Source organism: Triturus cristatus, chromosome 12, assembly GCF_964204655.1.
Source record: "Triturus cristatus chromosome 12, aTriCri1.1, whole genome shotgun sequence".
Classification (NCBI taxonomy): Eukaryota; Metazoa; Chordata; class Amphibia; order Caudata; family Salamandridae; genus Triturus; species Triturus cristatus.
In genome coordinates, this window is record NC_140595.1 from 719,961,064 (window position 1) to 719,969,151 (window position 8,088).

The window sequence follows — 8,088 nt, forward strand, 5'->3', positions numbered from 1 at the left end:
AGTTACAGTTTATTGCAATAGGAAACACAATTTCAAATACAATAATACATTGAGCTCAATGGGAATTTTAAGTTATATGCAATTAATTACTTTCAGGATTACTTTTCTAAATCCAGGACTGGATCCTAGATTCAGTCCTGGGACAGTTCTTGGAAACAAGTGAGTAAATTCGTTTTAGTAACTGTTGTGATTTTCAAGCAATATTTTGCTATTTTAAAAGTTGACACTTAGAAATTTTTTCTGATCAAATTACCAATGTTATCCTATGGAAGGAAATTCACTTAGCAGGTAGGTGGGGTTATGGTTACTTTTTCTATGTCAGTGTTGGATCCTAGATCCAGCACTACTGTACCACCTGTAAGCAGTTGAGAAACTGCGTTCAAGTTATACAAGCGATTTTTAAGGAATATTTATAAGTTTGCAAAATCGACACTTAGAAGAAATTTTACAGAAAAACAGTCAATGGTTTCCTATGGAAGAAAATTCAAGTTACGGGTAAAGTACATTCTCGTTACTTTGGTAATTCAGTGCTGGGCTCCTAGGCTCAGTACTGGGACATCTATCTAAAACAGGTAAGCAATTACGTTTTCACAATTGGTACGATTTTTAAAGAATATTTGTAAGTTTCAAAAATCGACACTTAGAAACTTTGTCAGCAAAAAGCAAGCAATGATATCCTATGGAAGAAAATTCGAGTTACTGGTAAGTACGGTTAAAATTACTTTTCAGGGTCAGTACTGAGCTACAAGATGCAGCACTGAGGTCTCTCCTGATAACAGGTGAGTAAATCAGAATTCGTTGTTCGGCTGATTTTAGATGAATATTTTAAAGTTCCAAAACTCCACACTTAGAAGAAATTCCAAGTGGAACCAGTCAATGTTAGCCTATGGAAGAGAAGTGAGTTATCGGCTTTTAGGTAAGTACTCGACTGGCAGAGTTATGGTTCTGGGCATAGACTCAAGGGTCTCCCAGGGGAGTCCCAGTCTACTTGCCAAGCCCTAAACTCCCCTTTTATTACATATAATTTACCCCTAAGGTAGGCCCTAGGTAGTCCTAGGTGCATGATGCTATGCAAGTAAAAGATAAGATATGTACTTTGGTGGTTTGCATGTCCTGTAAGTACCAAACAGTCTATTTCATTTTTCACTACTGTGAGGTCTACCTCTCTCATAGGTTAGCATTGGGTATTCCCCTATACTTTTTATTTGGTAATTCCATATCGGAGAGGAGTAGCTTTATTTATTTATTGAAAATCCTACTTACTGGTGAGGTTGGATTTAACTTTACTATTTTAGAAATGCCACTTTTAGAGAGTGAACATTTCTCTGCACTTACTGCTCTATTTACCTGAAACCAGGCCCCAATACACATCTGGATTGCGCTGGGTGACAGCAACAATTGTGCCTTCCCTGTAGAGAGCCACAACACAGGTTACTCAACTGCACCTGGGGGTGAGCTCCGCTCCCCCTCCACCCACAATAGGTTCAAGAACGATAATTTATGTAAGTAAATACATTATAGCTACAGCTTATAATCATGTTAAATTAAATATTTTGTTGTTAGATGGTTTAAATATTTAAACCTCTGGTACATTTGGTAATTCTGTAAAAGCAGAACCCAACTGCCGTAACATTGCCAACCACAATGCCGTAATTTGGATTCGAACCAAGGTTGCTGCGGCCACAACGCAGAGTACTAACCACTATACGATCACGGCGAGCTACATGGGGTCAATGCCATACACTAACATGGAGAATTTATAATTTGGAACACTCAGGGCTGCTCCTGTGATAGGCTGGATGTATTCATTCCTTCCTCATTCCTCATACAGAGGCTGCGTCTCCTCAGTGGTTGATAGGCTGAAACCGTTTCCTGGCCGCCTGCTTGTGAACTGCCAGGAGTCAAAGATAACACATTACACTTGCGGGCCTGTGATGGGACACCAATGCAGAGAAACCCACTTGGCACAGACCTTCGATTCTGTCTATTAGACCTGCATCTTCCCTGCACCTTTCAAGCCATTTGTATGTGAAGCAAGAAAGAGTTAAGGAGTGATCCATCTACACTTTTATAGGGAGGATGCCGCCGTGAGCTCCTCCCAGCTAATCACACGAACAGCAGTAAAGTAATATAAATACACAGTTGAGGGCGGGCTGCAAGGTCATGTTTTTGAGTAATTATTGAAACTGACCTCAGTGGCTCATTAGCAGAGCTGCGGCTAATGACTGGTTCCAAATCATGATGAAGCAAGCACCATGGCTCGTAGGGGACCCACAACACGCTTTTCTTAGCTCACTGAATTAAAGTATAAACTTCCGCCGTGTGTGAGTGGTAAAGGCTTGTTAATATGGTTCCTTTTCCAATTCAAGTCTGACAACAAGAGGCAGAAACCACGTGGCTTCGAAAGCTCTGGATTTTAGCCACCAACCACAGAGAAAGAGAGAACTGGCAGTATGAGAGTTGGAGAAAACAGGAGCGGGAGCAAGGAGCTCAAATGAGATTAATGGCGCGTAAATAGAGAGCGTAAAGGAACAGTTACACAGCTAAGAAAAGGGAAAGAAAGACTAAGGAAAAAAACACAGAAAGAGCCTGTAGATGAAATTCTCTTCCTGGGACAGCAGATTAAGAGAAATTACATAGGGAGAGGTTAAGCATGTAACACGGGGGAGAATAAAAAAGAAAATGCAGTTTTATGAAGTGTGTTTGCCAAATCCAGCCAGCACTTTTGTTCTATTTCTCTCTTTGCATCTTTTATTGGTAAAGTAAGTTTCAAGTGCATGCCCAGGTATGATTGAGAGAGCAATGGTATAATAATTTGAAGCGTTTACACCAGTGCTAAAGTAGGAAGAGAGATGTAGCAAAGACATGATAGAGGTAGCAATAATAAATATGTGGAGAGGCAATAGTGACACAAAAATAAGCCACCTATTTATAAAACTGAAATTGAAGAAATACTATAGGTTAACTTCTGAAATTGTAGCCGATAATAACAAGATTCTCGTTGTTGGCAGGATTCGAACCTGCGCGGGGAGACCCCAATGGATTTCAAGTCCATCGCCTTACCCACTCGGCCACAACAACTTACTGTAAGCTGCATGCAAATATTTTGTTTGAAAGTATTCAAGTTGTCCCACATCAGAGTACTGATATTCTGCAATGCGCTTTTTAAAAACAATGTTTTTTTCATCATGCACGTTCTGTCCTAAAAACAAAAATTGCATGAGTATATCTCTGGATCTGTAAAAGGATACGCTTGCATGCAAACTCTCATGTGGCACTCAATTTTTTGGACCCTGTTGCACTCTGTTTTTGCGCTGCTTTTAGTCTACGACCCATATTACAGAAGTCTACCATCTCTGAGTATTTGTGACTCCTTTGTAAGTACCTTATCTTTAATCCTTGAAGAGCTCTATAATAAATGGGTCCGTCAAAGATTGCTTGAATGGAAGATAAAAGAAGGCCCACTTGTCTCACCAAATGCCGTAGAGAAACCTGATGTTTTACTCACGTAATCCTCAGTTAATTTTTGTTAGACATGGCATCCTTAAGGTGGCCTACCAGCGACCTTTTTGCTTTTCACCTCACGTTTTGCTCTATCTTTATGTTGGCCTTAGGACTCTAATCACTTTATCACTACTGTGAGAAAGTGGCTCTGTATATACTGTTCCCAAAAAGGTACCGTGTGCACAGAGTCCTCAGTGCCCAGAGGTTTGACAGAGGCTAAAGTTTGATATAACATTACTCTCTAAAGTGGTAGCTTGCTCGAGCAGTAAGGCAGTATCCGAGGACAGTGTAAAGCATTTGTTGTACACACTCAGTCAGCAAATGGTCTCACACACTCAAGAACTGAACTCTAGGCCAATGGTTTGTATAAAAAATATATCGTTGTTTTATTTTAGAACCAACAATAGGTATCAAAATATACTTTCTCAGAATAAGATGCTTTAGTTAAAAACTTTGCAATAGGCAATTGACTTTTGCAGGTAATAGTTACAGTTTATTGCAATAGGAAACACAATTTCAAATACAATAATACATTGAGCTCAATGGGAATTTTAAGTTATATGCAATTAATTACTTTCAGGATTACTTTTCTAAATCCAGGACTGGATCCTAGATTCAGTCCTGGGACAGTTCTTGGAAACAAGTGAGTAAATTCGTTTTAGTAACTGTTGTGATTTTCAAGCAATATTTTGCTATTTTAAAAGTTGACACTTAGAAATTTTTTCTGATCAAATTACCAATGTTATCCTATGGAAGGAAATTCACTTAGCAGGTAGGTGGGGTTATGGTTACTTTTTCTATGTCAGTGTTGGATCCTAGATCCAGCACTACTGTACCACCTGTAAGCAGTTGAGAAACTGCGTTTAAGTTATACAAGCGATTTTTAAGGAATATTTATAAGTTTGCAAAATCGACACTTAGAAGAAATTTTACAGAAAAACAGTCAATGGTTTCCTATGGAAGAAAATTCAAGTTACGGGTAAAGTACATTCTCGTTACTTTGGTAATTCAGTGCTGGGCTCCTAGGCTCAGTACTGGGACATCTATCTAAAACAGGTAAGCAATTACGTTTTCACAATTGGTACGATTTTTAAAGAATATTTGGAAGTTTCAAAAATCGACACTTAGAAACTTTGTCAGCAAAAAGCAAGCAATGATATCCTATGGAAGAAAATTCGAGTTACTGGTAAGTACGGTTAAAATTACTTTTCAGGGTCAGTACTGAGCTACAAGATGCAGCACTGAGGTCTCTCCTGATAACAGGTGAGTAAATCAGAATTCGTTGTTCGGCTGATTTTAGATGAATATTTTAAAGTTCCAAAACTCCACACTTAGAAGAAATTCCAAGTGGAACCAGTCAATGTTAGCCTATGGAAGAGAAGTGAGTTATCGGCTTTTAGGTAAGTACTCGACTGGCAGAGTTATGGTTCTGGGCATAGACTCAAGGGTCTCCCAGGGGAGTCCCAGTCTACTTGCCAAGCCCTAAACTCCCCTTTTATTACATATAATTTACCCCTAAGATAGGCCCTAGGTAGTCCTAGGTGCATGATGCTATGCAAGTAAAAGATAAGATATGTATTTTGGTGGTTTGCATGTCCTGTAAGTACCAAACAGTCTATTTCATTTTTCACTACTGTGAGGTCTACCTCTCTCATAGGTTAGCATTGGGTATTCCCCTATACTTTTTATTTGGTAATTCCATATCGGAGAGGAGTAGCTTTATTTATTTATTGAAAATCCTACTTACTGGTGAGGTTGGATTTAACTTTACTATTTTAGAAATGCCACTTTTAGAGAGTGAACATTTCTCTGCACTTACTGCTCTATTTACCTGAAACCAGGCCCCAATACACATCTGGATTGCGCTGGGTGACAGCAACATTTGTGCCTTCCCTGTAGAGAGCCACAACACAGGTTACTCAACTGCACCTGGGGGGTGAGCTCCGCTCCCCCTCCACCCACAATAGGTTCAAGAACGATAATTTATGTAAGTAAATACATTATAGCTACAGCTTATAATCATGTTAAATTAAATATTTTGTTGTTAGATGGTTTAAATATTTAAACCTCTGGTACATTTGGTAATTCTGTAAAAGCAGAACCCAACTGCCGTAACATTGCCAACCACAATGCCGTAATTTGGATTCGAACCAAGGTTGCTGCAGCCACAACGCAGAGTACTAACCACTATACGATCACGGCGAGCTACATGGGGTCAATGCCATACACTAACATGGAGAATTTATAATTTGGAACACTCAGGGCTGCTCCTGTGATAGGCTGGATGTATTCATTCCTTCCTCATTCCTCATACAGAGGCTGCGTCTCCTCAGTGGTTGATAGGCTGAAACCGTTTCCTGGCCGCCTGCTTGTGAACTGCCAGGAGTCAAAGATAACACATTACACTTGCGGGCCTGTGATGGGACACCAATGCAGAGAAACCTCTTGGCACAGACCTTCGATTCTGTCTATTAGACCTGCATCTTCCCTGCACCTTTCAAGCCATTTGTATGTGAAGCAAGAAAGAGTTAAGGAGTGATCCATCTACACTTTTATAGGGAGGATGCCGCCGTGAGCTCCTCCCAGCTAATCACACGAACAGCAGTAAAGTAATATAAATACACAGTTGAGGGCGGGCTGCAAGGTCATGTTTTTGAGTAATTATTGAAACTGACCTCAGTGGCTCATTAGCAGAGCTGCGGCTAATGACTGGTTCCAAATCATGATGAAGCAAGCACCATGGCTCGTAGGGGACCCACAACACGCTTTTCTTAGCTCACTGAATTAAAGTATAAACTTCCGCCGTGTGTGAGTGGTAAAGGCTTGTTAATATGGTTCCTTTTCCAATTCAAGTCTGACAACAAGAGGCAGAAACCACGTGGCTTCGAAAGCTCTGGATTTTAGCCACCAACCACAGAGAAAGAGAGAACTGGCAGTATGAGAGTTGGAGAAAACAGGAGCGGGAGCAAGGAGCTCAAATGAGATTAATGGCGCGTAAATAGAGAGCGTAAAGGAACAGTTACACAGCTAAGAAAAGGGAAAGAAAGACTAAGGAAAAAAACACAGAAAGAGCCTGTAGATGAAATTCTCTTCCTGGGACAGCAGATTAAGAGAAATTACATAGGGAGAGGTTAAGCATGTAACACGGGGGAGAATAAAAAAGAAAATGCAGTTTTATGAAGTGTGTTTGCCAAATCCAGCCAGCACTTTTGTTCTATTTCTCTCTTTGCATCTTTTATTGGTAAAGTAAGTTTCAAGTGCATGCCCAGGTATGATTGAGAGAGCAATGGTATAATAATTTGAAGCGTTTACACCAGTGCTAAAGTAGGAAGAGAGATGTAGCAAAGACATGATAGAGGTAGCGATAATAAATATGTGGAGAGGCAATAGTGACACAAAAATAAGCCACCTATTTATAAAACTGAAATTGAAGAAATACTAAAGGTTAACTTCTGAAATTGTAGCCGATAATAACAAGATTCTCGTTGTTGGCAGGATTCGAACCTGCGCGGGGAGACCCCAATGGATTTCAAGTCCATCGCCTTAACCACTCGGCCACAACAACTTACTGTAAGCTACATGCAAATATTTTGTTTGAAAGTATTCAAGTTGTCCCACATCAGAGTACTGATATTCTGCAATGCGCTTTTTAAAAACAATGTTTTTTTCATCATGCACGTTCTGTCCTAAAAACAAAAATTGCATGAGTATATCTCTGGATCTGTAAAAGGATACGCTTGCATGCAAACTCTCATGTGGCACTCAATTTTTTGGACCCTGTTGCACTCTGTTTTTGCGCTGCTTTTAGTCTATGACCCATATTACAGAAGTCTACCATCTCTGAGTATTTGTGACTCCTTTGTAAGTACCTTATCTTTAATCCTTGAAGAGCTCTATAATAAATGGGTCCGTCAAAGATTGCTTGAATGGAAGATAAAAGAAGGCCCACTTGTCTCACCAAATGCCGTAGAGAAACCTGATGTTTTACTCACGTAATCCTCAGTTAATTTTTGTTAGACATGGCATCCTTAAGGTGGCCTACCAGCGACCTTTTTGCTTTTCACCTCACGTTTTGCTCTATCTTTATGTTGGCCTTAGGACTCTAATCACTTTATCACTACTGTGAGAAAGTGGCTCTGTATATACTGTTCCCAAAAAGGTACAGTGTGCACAGAGTCCTCAGTGCCCAGAGGTTTGACAGAGGCTAAAGTTTGATATAACCTTACTCTCTAAAGTGGTAGCTTGCTCGAGCAGTAAGGCAGTATCCGAGGACAGTGTAAAGCATTTGTTGTACACACTCAGTCAGCAAATGGTCTCACACACTCAAGAACAGAACTCTAGGCCAATGGTTTGTATAAAAAATATATCGTTGTTTTATTTTAGAACCAACAATAGGTATCAAAATATACTTTCTCAGAATAAGATGCTTTAGTTAAAAACTTTGCAATAGGCAATTGACTTTTGCAGGTAATAGTTACAGTTTATTGCAATAGGAAACACAATTTCAAATACAATAATACATTGAGCTCAATGGGAATTTTAAGTTATATGCAATTAATTACTTTCAGGATTACTTTTCTAAAT

General features: G+C 39.6%; 2 non-coding genes across 2 annotated transcripts; both read right to left on the reverse strand.

Annotated features, from left to right (window-relative positions):
• Nucleotides 1–2,999: 2,999 nt before the first annotated feature.
• On the reverse strand, nt 3,000–3,081 carry TRNAS-UGA (transfer RNA serine (anticodon UGA)). Its single transcript has one exon. It is a non-coding gene; the product is annotated as a tRNA-Ser (tRNA).
• A 3,906-nt stretch (nt 3,082–6,987) lies between these two features.
• TRNAS-UGA (transfer RNA serine (anticodon UGA)) lies at nt 6,988–7,069 on the reverse strand. The gene has a single exon. It is a non-coding gene; the product is annotated as a tRNA-Ser (tRNA).
• Between the last annotated feature and the right edge of the window lie 1,019 nt (nt 7,070–8,088).